This window comes from Rhipicephalus microplus, chromosome 1 (genome assembly GCF_043290135.1).
Source record: "Rhipicephalus microplus isolate Deutch F79 chromosome 1, USDA_Rmic, whole genome shotgun sequence".
In the NCBI taxonomy this organism is placed as follows: domain Eukaryota; kingdom Metazoa; phylum Arthropoda; class Arachnida; order Ixodida; family Ixodidae; genus Rhipicephalus; species Rhipicephalus microplus.
This window is the reverse complement of record NC_134700.1, coordinates 284,672,148-284,693,454: the sequence shown is the minus strand read 5'-3', so window position 1 is coordinate 284,693,454 and position 21,307 is coordinate 284,672,148. Positions and strand designations below refer to the sequence as shown.

General features: G+C 46.1%; 1 long non-coding RNA gene across 1 annotated transcript in view; it reads left to right on the top strand.

The window, feature by feature from the left end:
* LOC142770077 (uncharacterized) overlaps positions 1 to 20,706 on the top strand; it is a 50,860-nt gene extending 30,154 nt beyond the window's left edge. The window contains exon 2 of the long non-coding RNA XR_012885838.1: positions 20,444 to 20,706. This is a non-coding gene — a long non-coding RNA (uncharacterized LOC142770077). The remainder of the gene's footprint in view (positions 1 to 20,443) is intronic.
* Positions 20,707 to 21,307: the final 601 nt, after the last annotated feature.

Genomic DNA, 21,307 nt, shown 5'->3' with positions numbered 1-21,307 from the left:
TTCCTATCGAGAATGCAATGTAACGCTGATAATTGGCATGTCGATCGTGACCGGAATGTACCGGGCGCGGGGCGATAGCGCAAGGATGAAACACAATGTAGACGACGATTATTGTTGTGGGACAAAAAGACACCCTTTTTACTCGCTCTTTTTTAGAGTGTATGCAGAATAACATGAAAGTTCCAAGCCGTGATTGTGGAAAATGGGTGTGTATGCTGTATCAATATCTCGTTGGGCAATGATAACGCTATGTATAGGTTGTGTACTAGCCGACATGAAGCGTTGCTGAACCGAAAGATAGTGAAAAAAAGGGTGGATGTTGACGAAAAAAACGTCGCTTGACAAAGTTTCGTGGAAGGAAGAAAGATTCAATGACATAGCGGTCAGAACTGAATTGATAAGACTAGAAGCTTTCAGTTTCCAGTGGCTATTGATAAATGTAGGCTTGTCACGCAGCACAAGCGACACATAGCGTGATCGTCCCAATCTTGCTAAGTATATCCTTTTCCTACAAACTTGAAGCATCGGCACTTCTATCGAGCTAATAGGTTGTCAACATGCCATTTGGCGTGTCGAAGCAAACATGGACAACAACACCATTGTATTCTTCCCGATGCAGCAGTATTTACTCAATTATTTGCCCACCCCATCTCAGAAAAATTGTCCTGCTATTTTAGCTTTCCTGTGTGCCTTGTCGATCGTAACTTTAGGGAATGGGCAGTATCGTCAGTGACGCCTTTCACCGCTAATTTCGGCTTGTTAGGTCCGACATACGTATGCAGTCAACGTACTTGTGTCGCTTTCAGAGTGGTTCGAGTTCTATAGCATAATTTTCTCGATATCCGTGTGAATGCATGTGCGGAGCAATGAATGTGTACTTTTAAAAAGGTTATTCAGAGTTCACCTTTGACATAAAAACTTGGAGGACGCACACCAGCATCACCTTCTAAAATAGAACGCGATGTCGTAGTTAGGCCCTGTGCACACTACCTTCAGAATCGCTAGCGTTGATTCAGTTCTCGTAGAACGCCTCAATCATGCCGTGAAGAAATAAATGGTTGTGCGCGTAACATGGATCGTCTGAAACAATCCTACATTGCCTAATATATTATTTGTGGTGCAGCTCGAAGAAAAAGGAGACAGGAGAGCGCGCCAGTCTAGCAACTAGTTTTTATATTGAAAATCCCCCTGTCATCTTTACATCCTTGGACACGTGACAATTGCAGGGCATTGACGAATTAAAAAAAAGGCAATTCTTTCTCTGATAACACTGACAGGGACTTGACTCATTTCTCTCCTTCGATGATTATGGTCTTTGCCTCGATGATTGCGCGACCACACTTATCTCTATGCCAGCTAATTATGATACATCTTGAATACGTAGGAAATATGTATTCAACATGTACATAATCATAATACATAGAAAATAAGTATTCGAGATGTATCATAATCGTACCTGAGGTTCGGAAGGCCACAAAATCGGGTTTAGTAAGGTCGCATTCTCAACAAACGATGTCGCGTGGTGATGGACAGACATTGGCCCGATGCCCTAGGCTTCCATATATGCGCGGCATACGTCCACTTGCTTTCTATGCAGGGAAACTTTCAACAGAAGCGTTTCGTACCTGACAAAATTCGGTACCTGGTGTCCCTCAAAAGCGATGGTGAGAGTCTCGGTCTGCGCTATTCTTTTAGCTGCCAGCGCAAGAGGATTGTTCTTGTTGACGATCTAGCAATCAAGCGTCGTGGGGTCGACATGCAGCGGTATTTTACCTATGACCCTCTTGCACGTCGAGTACGTGGCAGTCTCAAGGGTGCAGAGTTGGTGGATCTCTCCCGAGATACAGATTTGCTTAATGCTACTGCACCAATCGGCCTTTTCCCGTCTAGGAGTGCTGGCCATCATGACGTTTTGCTGTATGTTTGGGCACAAAGTGTTTTGTGACCGCTTGTCCTCGCCTACACCTGCGGCTGCAAGTATGGCTTCAGCCACGGTAGCAGCTTCAATTTTGAAAATATTAAGCCCACATCTTGGCCTAATGATGATTTCGGTGTCTTCTTTGCAAAGAAGTAGCATGCGGCTTGCCTTGATAATCTTGGACTTCAGCATTGCACTTTTAGGCTTTTGGCTACAAGACTCCGAAAGCGTTGCCGCTGCGTTAGAGTGAGCTGCCCGGAATTCGGCACCAGCTCTTTTGGCACCCGCAGTTTGCCATCCCTGGCTTCTTCCGGAAAAATATTTCTCCCTCAACGTGATACTTCGTCACGTTAACAGATGAGAGGTGACGAGCCGCCCCTGAGGTCAGCTGATAGGCGTAGTTGAGCTAGACCAAGGCCTGACGAAGGCACACAGATGTTCGTAAAGGGATCAAACATCACTCACTGTGGTAAAAGATTGTATCCGCATGGTCCTTAAGATTTCTTCGAAAAGGTGTGCACAAGTAAACATCGACACTCGATGAGTAAAATGCTGATAAAGTTGAGAAAATACGTGAGCTGACGCGAGTACGTTAGACTCTTCGCAAACTACGCCTTCCTTCCTAAACAAGACAAAAAAAAGTTGCGTAACACCGTCTTGCAGACTTGTGCAGTTAAGTGACTAGCACTAGCAAGAAAAACGACGGTTTGCACATCTAAGAAAAAAACAAGGAATTTGTCAAATTAGAACGGCTGGTGTCTTAGAGCGAAACAAGAAACACTTTCTTGAGTGACAGATTTATTACTAAAGCTAACAGGGGAGTATCTGCTTCCTCTCAAGATGTAATCTCTTTTGAGTCTCGTTCTTTGAAAGAATTGTGAAAGTCAACAAAACAAAAGCGTATACTTTATGCTGTTATTTCAACATTATGTTGCAATCGCATAGTCAGAGAGCGTCATCTCTGCATTTCAGTCAATAATTTTGCCGGCTTCAGTCTCTTACATCACCACAATCATGTATTTCACTAACAAATAAGAAACTAAACAAGCTAACAGGTCACAGAAAATTAGAATCAATTAAAGTGAGATAGAGCGGCTTTGTGATGTGTTCTAACAGCCATTCAAGCAACAGTAGTACCTCCAATGTTATAAAATCCGTTAGCAAAATTTCAGGTGACTCAGTGTTCTGTTGAAGAAAAAAAACGGCAGTTGTTAGGATTTTCGAAAAGAAAATGGTGGCTTGTTCAGGTTAATAAGTTTGGCGTATGGTCGGCACCTTCCTGAAAGCTTGCTTTTAGGTGAGCCTGAAAAAAAATTTGAAAAGCGTCATTAATAACCATTCAAATATGTTAAAGGAGTCTACAAGAAAGTTTTCCGTTCGACAACGCTTTATCGCTCCACAACTATTGATCAACTCGAAATGGGGATCGGACACTGCGTAATTAAGTATAATGCATTGCGAGGCAGACGAGCTAATCATAGCGAAAAGGGAGACAGAGAACAAGATGATCGGCAGCCACTTGTGAAATATTAAGCCTAATACGCAAGACTGACTGGCTCACTATCCTAGAAAACTCATTTAAATGACCCTGCTGATAATCAGCAGTCATGCGAGAAACGAAAACTACTTGAGAACAAGTACACGAGGTTGGTTGTATGCATACCGAGCTGGGTAGTTTACCGAAATAAGTCTGAACAGTTCGCGTTCGCTCGAACACCTTATCGAACGACTTAATCAACTCTATTGCTGTGTGCATGTCGTGCGCAAGTGTAGTATTCAGAGACTTAAGCTCAACAGCTCACGAAATATCAACAGAAGCACTGTACCATACAGACGATGGAAAATGACGGAAGTCTTTGAGGTTGTGATCCGTGTGCTGAACGTACAGCTTCACAGGCCATCCACCTTGGCAGAATAGAATAGCTCATGAATATTTCTAACCCGTTTTATTAACAGTACTTTTAATCTTCTTAGTTTTCCACAGCACAGTTTTCCCAGAAACAACGCAAAATTTTAAAGTGTCGCCTTGTTATTTGACTCAATTTATTTTAAATAAGCGGACAATGAAGGCTTCGCGACTATCTTCTGCACGAAGTTTAAAATAAAAATAATGGCTGCATATCCAAGGGGTGAATGATAGAGAGTGGGGCAAAGCATCCGTCCGTTCATTCGATCTTGCTTCCGTCTGTCCATGCGTCCGTCCATATGACCGTCCATGTGTCCATCCTCCCGTCCGCGCGTGCGTCCCTGTGTTCGTCCATGCATCCGCGCCTGCGTCCGTTCATGCGTCCATCCATGCATCTGTCTGGGTGTCCGTTCGTCCATCTGGTCAACACTCCAAGTACCACCATCTCGCATCTTTTTATCATACAGTCCGCATATAGGAGCACCGCCATCCAGCGGACATTCCAAGGACAAAACGAGAGGTGGCACACGCACACTTTCTTACGGCTTGCGCTTCGTGTCTACTTCCCACCTTTAACCCCCTCGAGCTCATGGTATATATTAGTTCACTGTATTCATGGCACTGCAGCCCAACGCTCGCTAAACCATTCTAAAACTAACGAGGTTACAACCAGCGAGTATAACGTAGCAACGCTTTCTTGTCAGATAGTCCTCAATGTACATGCCAATGGCTGCTGCTGGGGAATGAGAGACAGGAGAATTCGGCATTTAGTTAACGCGCACGCTGCGAATTTTTCATTGTTCAACAATGCACAGGAGAAAGCTCCCACCGGCGCCACCTTGCAGGTCAAAATGTAAGACTGGTTACGCACTACGACGAGGAACGAATGGGTGCCCCTTTAAGAAGCTTGATACCACGTCACGCGATACCAAATTTCGTATATGTGGAGCTAGCGAAACAGCCGCGAGCACGCTATGGGCGTGGTATGTTGTCATGTTCTTACATGGCAGACGTGTCAGGATTATCATGTTCGCACCAGTCATATATTTCATGATCGATTGACGTTGCGTAACACCAAATTTGATGTATGTGGAGCCATCAAAACGGCCGCAAGCGAATCATAAAAAGCTCGATATACTCCAATGTAGCGTACGCGCGCGAAGTCTGGGCACAGTGACGCTATAGTATACGTTAGCAAAACGCGAGCACTCTATAGTCTTACGCCAGGCGCGACCAGCGTCCATCGACGTGGCCTGACGGCAACCGGTGCGAAACGCGACATGCTGCATTTCGCGCCGATGCCATAGAGTGACACTACTCTATTCCGATTCGTTACCCAGACAACACTGCGTCTCCCTCTTTTCGTGACAGAGGGACGCCGTACGTGCTAAAACGCGCGTGCGCTAAAGCAACGCTGCGCAGCGCGCGCCTGCGAGTATATGGCAGGACTGGTGTCTGGCGTGGTAACGCCGGCGTGACGCAACGAAATGAACGCCAGCGAGCACACGCACCGCGTCATGTCGAAATGTATTGGCGCCTTAACTGTGGCATGTAGCCGTGTTCTCACATGACACACATCTCATGATTATTATGTTTGTACCAGTCACATGCCTTCGTCATCCATTGGAGTCACGTAATACCGAAATTGGCATATGTGAAGCGAGCGAAACTACCACGAGCACATCATGAGTGGGGCATGTAGTCATGTTGTTACATAACACGCATGTCGTGATTATCATGTTTGTATGAGTAATTTACCTAAGTCACTCATTCGCGTTTTGTAAAACCGAGTTTGGTACATGTGAAACTAGTGAAACGGCAGCGAGCGCATCATGAGCTTAGCATGTAGTCATGTTGTTACATGACACGCATGTCATGTTTATCATGTTTGCACCAGTATCATACCTTCGTCATTCATTCACATTCCGTATCACCAAATTTGGTATATGTGACCATAGTGAAACGGCCGCGAGCGCATGATGAACGTGGCATGTCATGTTGTTGCATGACACGCATGTCATGATTTTCATGTTAGGGTCTGTCACTTGTGTTCGCCATGCATTCACGTCATATCGAGGTCCGTTAGGTGGCGTCCGGGAGTGCAGACGTGGACGCGTCTGCTCCCGCTTCTTTAAATGTTTTCGGACATCTTTCTTGTGTTCTCCACCGATCCATTGGACTTTCCTAAACCAGTTTTGTGCAAGCTATCTCACGACATCGTTCTCGTTGGGGTGAGTGAACTTTTCGGCGAGTTATTTAACTTCAAGTGTGCGAAGCGAGGGACGCGTCTCTAGGACTAACCCCTCGGCTACGAGTACGGAGCTAGGGTTCATTTCGAGGCAGCGCCGGGCCTCGTCAGGCCCCTGCCGCACCTGACTAGGCAGCGAGGATGCCCGAGATGGTGACAGTTGAAGGCATGGATATCACTCCGGAAGAATTCGACGGAGCGGGGTGGACCACCGCCCTTGGCGCCCGGCGGAAACGAGATCCGGCAAGGAACGCAGCGTCTGCTACCGCTGCAAAGTCTACGGCAAACACAGCAAAGAAGCATGGTTTCAACGCTCGCTCCCTCTCAACAGTGCAGAAGGTTGTAGCCGCTTCGCGACTCCCTCGGCTGCCGAGAGACCAGATAAAGGTCATTGTACGGCCCCGCGGAGGGCTTGACGTTTCGAAGACGGACATGGTACTGCTGTCGAGAGCTCTGACTATGGCAGCTGGGCTCACTGACCAAGAAGCATCGGAAGATACAGTCTGCCCCAACAAGGTACAGAATATTCTTGTTATTTCGACTCCGGTCAGATCCAACGCAGTCGCATACGCTGGAATTCAGAAAATTCACACGAAAGTCGGCGCATTTGATGTTTCTGCCTACTTAGCCGCCCCGGAAAACACTTGTAAAGGCGTCATCAGGAATGTTGACCCCTCGATAGAAGAGCACACCCTCAGAGGCATGATTGTCAACCAACGAAACCCGACCGCCATTGAAGTCAAGAGAATCAAAAACACGCACGTTGTTGTGATACTCTTTGATGGGCTTCGCGTTCCCAAAAACGTCATGTGCGGAACGGCCTTAGTGCCGTGTTCCCTTTACAAACGCCAAGTCGATGTTTGTCACGCCTGCGGCCGAGTCGGGCACCGGGCCGACGTATGCCACCAGAGCAAGGCAGAGAAAAGTAAATGCCACAACTGCGGAGACGCACTCTCAAACGATGCTGCAGAAGCCCACCGTTGCACTCCGAAATGCAAGCTCTGTGAAGGTGATCACCCAACAGGTGACCGTTGCTGCAGCAAAAGATACCACATCCCATATGTCGTGCGACGACGCCGAAGACAAAGACGCCACCGCTCCGAGAAAGAAGCCAACGCTGACGAGGTTAACGACCTCGCGGACATGCAACCGGAGATGGCAGATGGTTCCACTCCCAAGCGGCGCTCCAGCTCCAGAGGGCGTTCCCGTTCCAGAGGACGCTCCCGTTCCAGAGGACGCTCCCGATCCAGACGGCGCACCCGTTCCAGACGGCGCTCCCGTTCCACAGCGCACTCTCAATCCAGCGGGCGCTCTTGCTCCAGGGGCCGATCCTGGTCGAGATGTCCTGGCAAGAAAATGACCTGGGCCGACATGGTTCGCGACAGCGGCTCTGCACCGACAACATCGACAACTTCAAAGCAAGGTAAGGTACAGCCAGAGCATGTGGCAGATCCACGAATACACACACTAGAACGGGAAAACAAAGCACTCAAACAGGAACTAGCTGAACTGAAGGCAACTCTCGCCAGGCTAGAAGGACGTATCCTAAAAGACACACCGCCACCCATCCCTCAATCATCAGGATCTGTGGTCGCGTCATGTAGCCCAAATAAACGCAGAGCCGTAAACACCGAGACAGATGACGACACATCAGACGTAGACGACTTTATGTCCGACGTCAGCGAAGCTCCTTCTAACGCCTTAGCTAGTGACAACAAAGCCAAAAAGCACCGCAAGACGAAGAATAAGTTCAGTAAATTCCAATCAGCAATTGCCGACATTAAAGAGGCACTCATACAAATTTGCGGTAGACTCGATCGTCTGGAAAGACCAATTGCTCAACCCAGAGCCACGAGAAGAATTCCCACGCCGGACCCGGGGTCCATGTCTTCCCAGGGACCCCAACCTGCGCTGCCGACATCCCCTCAGCCACCAGGTCCAATAGGTGAAGCGAACACACAGGGGGTCATGCCAAGTCAGCACCATGGATAGCACACCACAATTTTTCAAGATCTGGCAATGGAACTGTAATTCATTCAACAAAAAGAAAGCTAACCTAACGCAATTAGTACGATCATGTAAAGAAAAACCACATGTCATCATTTTACAGGAGTGCGGGGCGGAAAAGTACATTCAAAACATGTCCTTTTCGGGGTACAGGGTTTCCAGGCCAACCCTGGACCCCGACTTCAAACAAGCCAGGGGCATTGCCACCCTCATCCGTAAGGACATCAGCTTTATGGACAGGGACACCCCGACATACAAGAAAGGCCTGGAATCCATGATAACAGAAATCATTCCGAGTCGAACTCTTAAAGCCCACCTTTACATACTGAACGTATACAGTTCTCCAACCGACCGACTCAGGAACTTTACCAAACTCCTATCATCGGCGGTGTCGCAAGCCAAGGACCGGCCGTTGATCGTTGCCGGCGACTTCAATGCGCACAACAACGTTTGGGGCTACAGTACCAATGACAGGAAAGGTCTTAACCTTGCGGAGTGTGCAAACAACCTCAACTTGAAGTTAATCACGGACTCAAGGTTTCCGACACGCAGAGGCAATTCTGTTCAGCGAGACACCACCCCCGACCTGACGTTCCTCGGAAACGCGGAAGGGTCGTGGGACAATCTGCAAGAGGACCTTGGCAGCGACCATTTCATCTTAGAAATCAACGTCCGTATCACACCCGCTCCACCTAAGACGTACAGATACGTCGACTGGGACCTTTTCCGAAGAATAAGGGGTAGCGAGGACAGCCAAGGGGAAACCTTTGAAGAGCTTCTGGAAAATCTGAAAAGTACGGTGGCAAAAGCCACTAAAGAAATAACCTTGGACCTGGAGGTTCCAGTCATGGACTCCAGACTCGCACACCTCCTGGAGGCGAAGAATGCGCTAAGAGGACGATGGGAAAAGCAGAAGCTAAACAGGAGGCTGCGATCTAAACTAAGGGAAATAAACAAAAAAATCGAAGAACATTCCAGAGAGCTGAGTGCGCAACAATGGGATGAGGTTTGTAATGAGGCGGATGGTAAAATGAGACGGGGAAGCAAGTGGAGCCTTCTAAAAAACCTATTCGCCGACAGCAACAAACCGACCAAGAGCAATGCTCGAATAATGCTCGACAGACTCGTCCACCTGCACACGATTGAAGGCACTAGTCCTCAGGATTTTGCTAACACCCTGGCAGACATATACCTGCCGACAGAAAGCAAATCAGTCCCCTGGGACGACCCGGCATGCGAGTACAAGGGGACACCTCAACGCTCACTGGATCGTCCATTCGAGGTCTCAGAGATTGTGCACGCCCTTCATGGCCTTAACGGCCGATCGGCCCCTGGTCCAGACGGATTAACTAACAAACTTCTCAGAAACTTAGATAACCAAGCCATACAAATCATTACAAAGAAAATAAACGAAGTATGGACGGCGGGCCGCGTACCGGATGAATGGCGAACTGCCAATATAATTCTCATCCCCAAACCCGGAAAACCGCTCCATGCCGAGAACTTGAGACCAATATCCCTTACTTCGTGCCTCGGAAAGGTCGCCGAACATGTCATTCACAATAGAATTGCAGAGCACATCGAAGCAAACAGCCTTTTTCGCCACAATCTCATAGGATTCCGAAAATCACTATCAACACAAGATGCCATGCTCCTTATCAGGAGTGCTGTGATAGACAATAAATCACGGGACGTAAAGGGCATCCTGGCGCTCGACATAACGAAGGCCTTCGATACGGTCAGGCACGAACATATCCTCAACGAAATCTCCAGTTTACATCTCGGAGAAAAATTTCACAACTATGTCAGATCGTTTTTGGCGGACCGTAAGGCTACCATAAACATCGGACAAATCAGAAGCCGTAAGCACAAGCTGGGAAACGTCGGCACCCCCCAAGGGTCAGTGCTTTCGCCACTTCTTTTCAACATCGCAATGCACGATCTGGCGAACCGACTCTCGAAAGTTCGTGGGGTAGGACACGTGATTTACGCAGATGACATTACCATCTGGTCCACAAGTGGCCCACTAGGCTCCCTGGAGCAGAACCTACAACATGCCCTAGACACCACACAAGCTTTCCTACAAAATACGGGGCTGAAGCTATCTACGAGCAAATCAGAGCTCCTTCTGTGTAAACACGGCCCCAGAAAGGGACAGCTCCTTAGCTCCCTCCCCGTTCACTTACACACCAAGGACGGAGGTAGTATCCCAATATGTAACACAATCAAGGTCCTGGGCATGGTAGTTGGTGCTTACAGCGGTGACAACGCGGAGGCCCTCAAACGTATAGAGAAAAGTGTCTTCAACTTCACCAGGGTATTATCAAGGGTCAACAGTAGAAGGGCTGGTCTGAAAGAGGACAACCTCATGAAAGCATTTCACGCCTTTCTCATCAGCCACGTGACTTACGCCGCCCCCTTCCTCAACTGGAAGAAGACAGAGCTCAACAAAATTGATACATTAATTCGAACAGGATTGAAAAGGGTCCTGAGCCTCCCTCGCAACACTAGTACGGAACGACTCTTACAATTGGGCCTGCATAATACAGCTACCGAACTCTTTGAGGCACAGCGGCATGCACAGATTAGTCGGCTCTCACTCTCAAAGGCGGGCAACGAGATATTGTTTGAAGCCGGTCTTCAGCCTTTCTTCATGCCGCCAGAAAAGTCCCAACTTTGCACACAAGCCAGGAAAGCGATAACAGTTGACCCGATTCCCAGAAACATACACCCAACCCACAATGAAGGACGACGAAAAGCGAGAGCCAAGGCAATACTCGCCAAGATCATGTGCAACGATACGCAGGTCCTCTTCGTTGATGCCGCAAAATATTGGCATCGAGGTGCCTATGCAGTCTCTGTGGTGGACGCCCATGGCTCGCTCGTCAACGCAGCCACGGTAGTTACCAATTTCACCCACGAAGCAGAGGAAATGGCCATTGCGCTAGCCCTTCGAAGCTGCACTGAAGCCTCTGTCATTTACTCGGACTCTAGAACAGCTATAAGAACTTTTTCGGCGGCCCTAGTCTCTTCGAAGGCAGCTGCGGTCGTTAACAGGCTTTTCAACCACGAGACGAAGGAGGAAAACTTTCGGTCTTCACACATCGCATGGTTCCCAGCCCACATGGGAAACATTTCCGGCTTTGCTGGCAACCCAAACGAGCGGGCACACACACTGGCGCGAGAGCTCACTTTCCGCGTCAGTGGTTCGCCCCCTCGCTTAAATGCAGCCTGCAGGAACCTCGACTACAAAGACCCACTTGTATCATATCACGAACTCACCTCACATCATAGATTAGAACGTCGAACTTTTCCTCCTCCTCACAGAGATCTGAACAGAGCACAAGCAATCACTTACAGACAATTGCAGACACGTACATACATCACACCAACGACACTAAGCAGGATTAATCCGGACTTTTCCACTGCATGTCCACACTGTGGAAACGAGTATAACAATTTCGACCACATGCTCTGGTTGTGCCCTGCCAACGTGGGTACAGAATTTTCTGACCAGTCCTCCTGGGACTCCGCCCTTCGAAGCACAGAGCTCATCGCTCAGCTCAAGGCTGTCCAGAGGGCCCGGGCCGTCGCCGAAAGACTCTGTCTACCGGTCCCGACCTGGGTGGAGCCGCCGGATTGATGGCGGGGCTTTCGGCACCGCTTTCTTTCTTCTCAGGACCTCAATAAAGTTCATACTCACTCACTTCACGTCATATCATTCCAGTTTTCGAAGAAGAGGCCATGCGAACAAAACCATCGCATGAGCTGCAGGACCATGAAATGTTAATCGTGACATTCATGTCATGATTTTCATGTTATGCCTAGTCAAATATGTTTTTCATACAGTCATAATATGCCATACCAAGTTTGGTATTGATACCATTATCGAAACGGCCAGGAGAGCTTAAATTCGTAGGCGGCTAAACAGACAGACAGACAAACAGACGGACGGATGGACGGACGGACGGATGGATAGATGGATGGATAGAGAGACGGACGGACGGATGGATGGATAGATGGATAGAGAGATAGATACGCTCAAAATCGCCGAAGTTGGCTAAGAAATGCTTCGCATTTAAAATACGACTGTCCTGCCCGGAGGACCAGCTCTGGGCTGTCCGGCTGGCCGAAGGCGCCGCCAGGATTCAAGGCTTGGCTGCCGCCTGAGGAAGGTGGTTATAGAGGGGCCCGTCTCCCGACCCCCCGTCACTTTTGACCCCAGCAGGCATTCTTTATTAAAGTTTCTTCTTCTCTCTCTCCATCTCTCTCACAGCGTTCTTCAAAAAGTGATAAAATGCATCATGACCACGACATATTCGATTAGCACCTTCAACGCGTCGTCTTCAAGCTCCTGTCTCATTCAGCGGTTTCCAAAATGTCCTATTTGGTCAAATGCTTAACACATCTCTAGTTAGCGACTTCACCCCAAGCGTTGGCGTCACTCATAACATACATCTATACCGCCCCGCCGCTGTGGTCTAGTGGCTAAGGTACTCCACAGCTGACCCGCTGGTCGCGGGAACGAATCCCGGCTGCGGCGGCTGCATTTCTGATGGAGGCGGAAATGTCGTACGCCCATGAGCTCAGATAAGGTGCACGTCAAAAAACCCCAGGTGGTCGAAATTTCTGGAGCCCTTCACTACGGTGTCTCTCATAATCATAGGGTGGTTTTGGGATGTTAAAATCCACATATCAATCCAACATTCATCTATACAAAAAATAGTTCTGTGACGTCCATCGACTTCGGTGATTCCGCGTTCCGCACTTAGGCCTCGTTCTTACAGCCGTCAAATGACCCGTCGAGTTATGTGACGTCAAAAAAAAAAAAAGCAGAGATTATGTGACTGAGCTGTGTACGGACAGACGATGGTGGTTACAAGGCCAACGGCAGCACATTTTTGTACACAATAATTGCTTTCTCCATGAACATGCAAACACCCAGTTGTCCGATCCCCACGTTCTTTTGGGCTCTCCGCGAGTACTTCTGTTCGTGAGGTGCGCCGAGGGAGAACCGGCCCTGGTACAATGACAAGTGGGACTCCGTCCCCGCGCCGGTGACGGAAACTTGGAGCATCACTCTACGTCACCGTCACCACGTTTTTGAAGAAAAAAAAGGGGCTGGAAATCCTCTCTCATGACAAGAACTGGTGATGTCATGGTGACGGGATGAGGGATTTGACGGCTGTGAGAATGAGCGCTTACTCTCACCCCACGAATATTCACGGCCGGCCAAAAACAAAAAGCACGACGTACGTGCGTTGCGGTTCCCTCTGATCGTGCACGGTTGTTAGTAACTCAAACATGCAGCAAGTAGGCGACCTTAGCCCAAGTCCAGCGTCCAGTCAGTCACGCTTTTCTGGCTGCCACATCGCTCCCTCTGGTTCCGCTAATACTACAGCTATACCACAAGCATCTACGACTACGAAGATTTGTTTAGTCATTGATGATGGACATAAGTCGTCAAGATAGAGATGTACGACTAAGCTTCAAAGTGTATGCATACACGTAAAGTGGGGATGTATTTCTCAAACACCAATACACAATGCGCAAGCTTTCTTGGAACAATGTACAGTAAACGTTCAACTATTTCTGTAGCGGCACGTTTTTCTCGTGTTTTATGTATTCCTAAGACGGAGGAATCAACCATGCTTTTGTTTTGAAAATTACAAGTGTAGTTTGACACACGAAGGTTGTCTTTTCAAGCTAAACTATGGTTTTTATAATTTGAAATAACTCTAATGACATATCGTCACCTAAAGTATCTTAACTGAATTGTTTGTATAGTTGAACTTAGCATAAGTTCATTTGCCTAAATATTAGACGGCAAGTGAAAGCCGCTCGTAGGTGAGGAAATAACAGATAGCTCATGCTCTAAGAAGTGCATAGTTCCGGACTTTGATGGTGAATATTTTTTCAATGAATGATCACCCTCCTAAAAGGCCACTCCCACTCTTAGTTAAAAACCTGAGTACATGCTATCCTGGAATTCTAAAACGTTCCCACGCTCTCTTAGATCGTGTTAAACGTATTTTCGGCGTGCAATAGTCATATGTTCCACAGGAGCTGAAAATGTCACTGTACAGTCCAGTATCTTACCGAGCTCGAGAAATACTAAGTAACTTCACCTCTGGTTCACTCTTCGATGACTTAAGTCTTAGTGCTAGCTGACATTGTTGCTGCTAAAGTTTCTCTCAGTTTTCCTGGCATCATGCAGTCAATAAAAAAAGTTGCTTCGATCACCATTCGAAAAAATTACTGCATATTCACAGAGTGAATGATGATGAGTGGGGTGAAGCGTCCGCCAGCCTGCGCGTGCTTCCCTCCGTCCGGTCGTTCTTGCTTGCGTCCGTCCGTGCGTCCGTCCGTGCGTCCGTCCGTACATCCGTCCATCCGTCCGTCCATGCGTCCGTCCGTGCGTCCGTCCGTGCGTCCGTCCGTGCGTCCGTCTATGCGTCCGTCCGTGCGTCCGCCCGTCCGTGCGTCCGTCCGTCCGTCCGTGCGTCCGTCCGTCCGTCCGTGTGTCCGTGCGTCCGTCCGTCCGTCCGTGTGTCCGAGCGTCCGTGTGTGTGTCCGTGTGTCTGTCCGTGTGTCTGTCCGTGAGTCTGTCCGTCCATCTGTCCGTCCATTCGCACGTCTATCCTTCTGTACGTCCGGTGTCCGTCCGCATTCTAGTCTGTCTGCCCGTCCATCCGTGCGTCCATCAAGTGAACACTCCAAGTACCACCATCTCCCATCTCGCATCCCCTGTCTGCCCGTCTGTCCATGCGTCCATCTAGTGAACCCTCCAAGTACCGCCATCTCACATCTCGCATCTCCTGTGACACATACCCGCTCTAGAGTGGGTATTAGCCACTGCTCGCTACATACACAAATGTAGGATGAACAAACCCACCTTCGCCCCTAAAGTTATCCTTACTTATCCTCAGCTACGAAATCACAAGTATTTTTGCACGAACAGAAAAAAGCTCACTAAGTACTAATAATATTGTCGCTATACTGCCAATCCCGTGAGAGTGTGCAGATACTCGAGAAATCATACGCATGAACATGCTTTATGTATGTTCGTGCATGCGTTTGGAGGACCACGTGAATGTACGAAAAATATATAACATTTTTGCATCCGCCTCCCTTGGCTGCGCATGTGGTTGTAACAATTCATTTCTTTAATTACATTCAGCGAGTGCTTTTTTACGCATGTGTTGTCCCCTTGAAATGAAGTTTTTACATGGCGTATCACATCACGACCGTGACAGAGAACACACACGCGCACAGCATCTACGTCCTTCTTCTCTGTCATGTTGATGTGAACTATACTATTTCGAAAATTCACAGAACATTCACGGAGTGAATGATTGGGAGTATAGGTGAAGCGTCTGCCTGTCTGTCTGTCTGTCTGTCTGTCTGTCTGTCTGTCTGTCTGTCTGTCTGTCTGTCTGTCTGTCTGTCTGTCTGTCTGTCTGTCTGTCTGTCTGTCTGTCTGTCTGTCTGTCTGTGGCGGACAGATGGATGGACGGTTCGAGGTTTTGCTCCACTCATCGTCATTCGCTCCATGGAGATGCTTTGAGTTTCTATACGATAAAACAACTACAGCCATCTAGGGATATTTCGTAGGACTCATACACACAATGCCGTTTAGTGAGCAATTCTTAAAACAAACTAGAAGTGGCTACTGCTACGTCACACTACTACTACGAGGAAACGACCCATACCCTAAGAAGCTTCAGAACCAAAAATTATGAATCCTAATCAACAAGCCCGACAACAAACCTTAGTCAAATGTGTATATATATATATATATATATATATATATATATATATATATATATATATATATATATATATATATATACTAGTGCTTCTCCGCAGAATGAAGCTTTATGAGGAGCTGCACGCTTTACAGGCAGCATAAACGTATATGTTTATAGAAGGGGAGGGGCGTTGCTCCACGTCTGAAGTGTTTTAGCGACTAAAGACTGCAGCATGCCAGAAAAGTTTTGATCGCGCATATAAATTTTCAAGCTACTATATTTGATTTAGCCGTATTTCTAACCAGTAGGAACGTCGCTGAAGCTCATATATACCTCGGATAAACATAAATAGAAAGTGTTAATTCTGGTGGTGGGACTTCAACTCTGGGCTCCTGTAGGTAATAACGACGAACCAGAAGAAGCGCCTCCCATTAGACGCACTGAAACCCATCTAAGATATCTTGCTGCAAACAACTGTGGCTGCACGCGTAGCATGCTTTCCTCTGTAAAGGTAATTTCCTAGAAAATTTCGCGAGTGCAAGCCGTCGTGTGTTCGCACCGCCAAATAAGTGTCATTGCCTTACCGTTCCATCGTATGCGGGTGCCGACAACTACTCTAATAAACACTTTGCGTGAGTGCTATGTCCATTGTCCTTGACAATCATTGATAGATGCAACAACTTTTACCAGTTTTCCGCCTATATCTTGCCTTAGTGATCTGACTTTTGTTGCAGTAGCAACACCATGTTTAATATAAACCTAAACACGAAATTAATAACAATATTGAACAGAATATAATGCCTAGCTTCTAAAAACGTTTAGCCTGAGCATATATTGTCAATTAAAGATCAAAGCTTATTAGTCCGTAAGTCATGCCCTTTCGAGCATAATATTAAGGCTGGCATGAAGTTTTGAATAATGATGATGTTGTCGCCGATCCTAAGCAGTGTGCTAAAATGAATAAGTGTACAGGTTAAATTTCTTAAAATTTGTGTTCAGTTCCCCTTTCATTGTCCATGCAGCATTAAGAGACCATGAATTCTTCGATATTTTAGTTCGGCTAAGAAATATGTCCGTGAAAACAGGTATAATTTTTTCAATATGAATCAAATCGTTCGCGAAGGTCCAGGCTGCTCTTGTAACCCTTGGTCAAAGGGCAGTCTGTAATCAATCTAATCACATTTGTTTACATAATTCTTGGCACAAATGATTTTCCCTAATTTTCATGACAGCATGCGGCAAGAATAAAAGGCTATGCAATTTTAAAGGCATTGTTCAGTCGGAGAAACGGTTTTTGCTGGCACAATGTGCTAAAGTCAAGCCTAACAACATGCCAGTTTCTAGCACATGTAACTATTCATAAGCATAATGAAGAACATCGAAAAGTGAGATAAAGGTTCTACAAAACTACAATGTCGGCACAGTGAGGCCACAACAAAATGAATGACCAGATGGTTCAATAGTGTGAAAGGCTTACAAAAAAGAAAGCCGTGCGCACATCGTGATGCTCTTTTTTTAGATGCGCAGTAGGGTTCAGAAAATGTTTATTGGCTGTAGAAGCAACATGACACGTGAAGCACTTGGAAGCAGTGTTGCGTGCATGCCACATTCCAAGTATATTGGATATTTTAGAACGCTCGTGATAGCAAAAGTGATTAGATAGTATAACAGTAATATTTGCAGCTTTACGTCCCATAGCCACGATGTGACTATGGGACACGTTCAATTCAAGGCCTCAAGAAATTTCTTCCACCTGGGGCTTTTTTCCATGCACCTAATTGAAGTACATGGGCCTCAGCATCATACTTACATTTAAATGTTGCCGCTGTCATCGAGATTCGTTCCCGTGGCCTGCAGGTCAGCATTTGAGTACCCCGACCACTAAACCACCGCTGTGGGTGGCATTAAATAACATAATTTCTGGAAACGAAAGCGTGAGCACTAGATCAGTAGAAAGTATTTACGAATGAAATAACAGTACCACCACAACTACAGAGGCCGTGGTGGGGAGGTGCCACCTTTCTACCATGGTGGTGCTATATTCATGGTTTTCAATGTGCAAGTGTAAGCATTGTGAAAAGCTATCTGCACAGTTGAAATTTCAGCTGTTCTTGCTTCTTATTGCGCCATCATTGTATTTGTAATGGCTGTTGTCCTTGTAGTTGAATTCATTTCTCACATAAGTGACATCTAGTTAAAGAATAAGAGGGTGCGGACAAACTTTTCAGCCCAATCGACTGGAAACAACGTAAAAGTAAAGATTACACCACAGCCATAAATTGCAAAACATGTGATTTTTTCAACCGAATAACTTGTCATTATAGTCAGCACAATAATTACACTGTCACTCACATTAAATATAATAATGTACTGGTCAAATCGAAATGGTCTCGATGTTTGTTTTAGTGCAGCATTCTGAAGTTTTTATATTTTTGTCTAGAAAATAAGATGAATATGTACATGTAAGAAGGTGAAATGCCGCGAAGCAAAAATAACAAGAGCGCTGTTTCGACATCGCAACTCTTTTGACCAACTTGGTCATCGGTATGTACTTTCCCACAACTTTTTTTTCAAATACCCGAATTCTGTCTAACAGCATGGTTTTTTACAATTCAAATCCTAATGCAAATAATACACTTACAAGCACATTTCACTTGTTTCCGGCAATAGTTAGTCACCTGCACGGAAGAGTTTAACAAAAATCAATACCATCGCACTGCATTTGTTAGAGCATCTGTTCCCTCGAGACACACGGCACTGTTTACATCGAGCGTGCTGTTCGTATTGTATGCCACGGCTGCCAAAAAATGTGCTTCCCACTTCTTCGTTCTAAAAAAAGAAACTGCGTGGGTGAGCCAAATCGATTTTGTGAGTCTCTGGAACTGAGTTTTGAAACCGTGCAGCTGGTGGAAATATCGAGAGCCAGACATCAGATGTTGATGTGACGCGTCCGAACCTCGATGTATCTTGTGCTTCATTACCAGATCAAATAGCTAATCGATAAAAATAGGGAACACAAATAGATTGCACTATTCGGTATATAGTGTGTCATAGGATTAAAAACAGGCAGGAATATCTGATGGCTCGGACACTGCCCATGTAAGCTGCGAGGGTCACTTAAAGGTATTGTTGGCATGGTTTCGTTAGTTGCACAAACAATTTGTTGGTGCAAATATAGTTAGTGTTCGCGTGTTATATGCCTTTTCAGGGGCCCAGAGTTGTTTGCACTTGGTTACTATTAGAGGTCCTAGCTGAGGAACACTATATGCGCGTAGAACTAGTGTCGAGTAACGTGATCTTGCTGCTCTCGCTTTCTGTCGCTGTTCTGGCAGCTACTGTAGCTGGCTTCAAGAAATTTGGTCACGTGGAAAAATCGTATGGAATTGTCATGACCTCTTGTTAAGCAATTTTAGGCAACAACAGTGTTCTAATGGTCCTTTATGAGAACGTTCGAAGTTTCTACAATGTTTGTTTCGATCGAAATTTTATTTTGTCAATATTTTTCTCTGGTATTGTTGATACGTCTGCAGTTCTCTGAATAACCTTGTGATATTTCACATAGCAAACATGCACGGAATTACGTACATTCGGTTGAACTCTTTCTCGCCGTCTTTCATCTGTATGTCACCCACTCCGATCTTCTCTTACGTATGTGTTTGTTTTCACGTATAGCAGTTATCTCCAATGCCCAGAGAAGCCTGCCAACAACCTGAAACAAACCAGTTTAACGTCTCTGGTAGGAACGCAGAAACAACAACAAGAGAGAAGGCAGAAAAGTTAACCAGGCACATGGCCGGTTTGCAACCCTAAGCGGGGGGAATGGGATAGGGGAGTATGAAGATGAGAGAGAGTGGAAAGAGAAGAGAAACAGAGGAGAAAATTGTCTTGTAACTTTTCTTTTTATCTACGCCGGCTGTTTAAAGTTAAGCTTTATGTTTTTTTTTTTAATTCAGCACTGGGAAAACCATAAACACCACCTTTGCAAATGCCTTAGTTATCCAGGGGGACACAAAGTGAGACTGCACTTATGGCTGTCACTGGTCACATTGATTAATTGATTGATTTATATGTGAGGTTTAATGTCCCAAAACTACCATAAGATTACGAAAGACGCCATAGGGAAGAGCTCCTTAAATTTCGACCACTGGGCTCTTCAACATGCACCCAAATCTGAGCACACGGGCCTGCAGCATTTTCGCTTTCATCGAAAATGCAGCCACAGCAGCTGCGATTTGACCCCGTGACCTGCGGGTTAGCTGCACAGTATATTAGCCACTAGACCACCACGGCGATTGTATTACGACGAATGAATGTCAATATTTGGAAAAGTAATTGTATTTGGCACCGTGATCAGGATCTGCTTGTTTTTGTTTTCGTTACTGCAATAAATTATGAAGCGTAAATACTTGTCAAAGAAACAGCAAAGAATAAAGGCCACCTACTTTCAAAAGCTGGATTGTGGAAATGGTAACCTTTAAAAAAGATATTGTGGCTATATTACGCTGAAGTTATCGATTTATCGGACCATGCTTCATTCAGTAAGCTTGTAAACAAAAAAGTAAATTGTACATTAGATAGAGAGAATATGAGTATTTGTTCTGTGCAAACTGCAGAATTCCTGGAGTCGACCTCCTACAATAAGCAGCCGCCACATGTGAAGAAGAAAGAAATCAAATTGACACGACGACTACGACGATGACGACAGAGATGATAGCGATGACGTCATGGATTGAGGCAGGGTGGACACCACGCATTACGGAAGGCAAGAAATTGTTAATAAAAATAAGGTGAAGTGATGAGTTCATCGCCACTGTACGGGTCAATTTGGCATCGAATATTGGTGCAGCCAGCTTAATAAACACGTTATGTAAAGAGACTAGCCAACTTTTTTTACCGACTAACCAAAACACGCATTTCGTTACCCAGATTTTTGCTTGTGTTCTTCCATGTGTTATCTGCAGTAAAAATTGACCTAGGTTGTCTAGAATAGGGATGGAAGTCAAGCTTGGATAATAAATAAGATTCACAACCTAAAATAACAGTGCATTTCGTAAACGAAAAGTCAAATGTCACGAACGTAACTACAAACCAGCAGATCTACGTAATGTAATCTAGATAAAAAAAAAGAACACGAAGCTGTACTAAAACGAGCTGTTTGGCTAGACAACTGTAGAAAGATTCTGTACGAAAGCGAACTAGACGTCACATGCTGTTGCGATTCTTGAACAAAAAAACGCGCAGCTCAGTCACAGCAAAAACTGGAACAGCGACCTTTGGAGTCATTTTTTTGAACACTCTTTGGATGAGTGGCACAAGCACACTTGCAGGGTACCAACTATAGCCTATAATCATCATACTTTTTGTGCAGTAGAGAGGCCTTCTGTATGCCACCCTTCGGCTTTCTTTGGAGAAGCGTGGTTCTCACTACCCACTTGCAAGGCGTTTCGCGCACTTATTCTATCCTGTGGCTGAAAAGA